Genomic DNA, 2,228 nt, shown 5'->3' with positions numbered 1-2,228 from the left:
TATATATATATAATACAAAATGTGTGTGTATTAGGCGCGTGGCTTAGTGGTTAGGGTGCTGTACCCATGACTGTAAGATTGTGGTTTCGATTCTGATACTGGATTTTCTTTAGTAAAATATTCCATTTCACGATTTTGTCAATCCAGCTGCTTGTCTTGTAGTTATAATCGTTATTAACAAAGGGCAGTGGAGAGGGGGGGGCACACATTTTGGGGAAGAGGTTAGTCGATATCGTCAATCCAGATTGACACTTTATTTTTTCGACCGCTGAAGGATAAAAAGCAAAGCTGACATTCTCTCTCTCTCTCTCTCTATCTATCTGTTTGTTTGTCTATCTATCAATCTATCTATCTATTTGTTTACCTGTCTATCTGTTTATCTATCTATTTATCTATCTATCTACCTACCTACCTACCTATCTATTCACACACAGACACAGACACACACACACACACATTGAGAGAACGAAGGCGTTAAATTTTTGAGAAGCTTCAACAATTTCTTTCTCCCATGACGTCACACCTCTCCATCAATCACGTGAACAAAGGGAAAATCATTTGACTGCCGCAAAAATAGCAATGACGTCATCTCGATTCTTCAGTCTTTGCAATATCTACTTCTCCCACCATATTTCTGATTCATTTTCGAAATTAAATTATTCTGATTGATCATCTTTCTTTCTTTCTTTCTTCCTTCCTTCCTTCTTTCTGTTTTCCGTTTTTCTTTGTATCTGGTTTCAATCTCCTTACATTTACTTTCTCTTTTTCGTTCATTCCATCTCTTCTTTCTTCCTTCCTTCCTTTCTTTTATTCTTTCTTTCTTTCTTTCTTTCTTTCTTTCTATTTGCCTTCTTTTTCTTTCTTTCTTTCTATTTTCCTTCTCTTTCTTTCTTTCTTTCTTTCTATTTGCCTTCTCTTTCTTTCTTTCTTTCTTTCTTTATTATTTCCTTTATTTCCTTCTTCCCTTCTCTCACTTATTTCGCTTTCTTACTCCTCATTTCTCCTATATTTTCTTTCTTTCTTTTTCTATTCCTTCCGCTTCTCTCCATCCCCCTTCTCCATCTCTCCATCCCCCTGCTCCATCTCTCTCTCTCTCTCTTTCATTATCAACTGCCGTTTTCTTCATTTCTTTCAGTTTTCTCCATTTAAAATATTCCTTCTCTTCATTTCTTCACACCCCCTTTCTTTCTTTCTTTCTTTCTTTCTTTCTTTCTTTCTTTCTTTCTTTCTTTCTTTCTTTCTTCCTTCCTTCCTTCCTTCCCATTTCTCTTTCGTTTTGCTTCCTTTCCTTAATTCCTGTTTCTTTAACCATTTCTTCCTTATTTTTCTCTCTTCCCGCATTTCTTCGTTTACTTCTTCTGATTTCGTTCATTCCTTTCACTTCTTCCATTCCCTTTTCTCGCCATTCTTCACTCGCCTTTGTTTCTAGTCTTTCCTTTCCAACCCCTTCCACGCCTTCCAATCATTTTGCCATCCTCTCCTACCAACAATGTCTCGCTTTCATTCATTCTTTTAGTCCAGTTTGTTTACCTTTTACCAATTCCGTCTTCAGTGTTTTCTATCGTCTGCTGAGCAGCAATCATTGATTTGAATTTTTTTTTATCCATCTCTCTCTCTCTCTCTCTCTCTCTATCTCTCTCAAAACGATACAAATTTCAATGAATTCTATTATTTCCAAGTAGTCTTCATATTGTGTACCAAGTATACACTCATTTCTTTTTTGTTTCTTTCATTTTTTTCTTCCCTCTTCACCATTCTATATAAATCCTAACACTTTATATGTCAGTCTTTGTATCGCCTCCCTCATCTGTCGCCCCCTGGTGGCAAACAAAAGGAATCATCATCATCATCGACATCGTTAACACCGTCACACAGTCACCACCACCACCCGCCAACAGTAATGTCGCCACCGCCAACATTATTGTCATCATCGGCGGCAGCGGCGGTGTCATCATCATCATCATCGTCGTCGTTGTCATCAACGAATCATGAGAGAAACACGGAAGTAACTGCAACTAATTACGATGTTTCTTTAATTAGCATAGTTCCACTGACATCGTATGTATACTTATATGTGAGTAATTTCAGACTCGCTAGCAACAATCTCACAAGTCGCTTACCACACACACACACACACACACACACACACACACACGTACGCACGCATGCACAGCTTTATCATCATCATCATCATCATTTTCATCATCACCACCACCACCGCCACCGCC

The sequence above is a fragment of the Octopus bimaculoides genome, chromosome 19, assembly GCF_001194135.2.
Source record: "Octopus bimaculoides isolate UCB-OBI-ISO-001 chromosome 19, ASM119413v2, whole genome shotgun sequence".
In the NCBI taxonomy this organism is placed as follows: domain Eukaryota; kingdom Metazoa; phylum Mollusca; class Cephalopoda; order Octopoda; family Octopodidae; genus Octopus; species Octopus bimaculoides.
Note: the sequence above shows the minus strand (reverse complement) of the source record.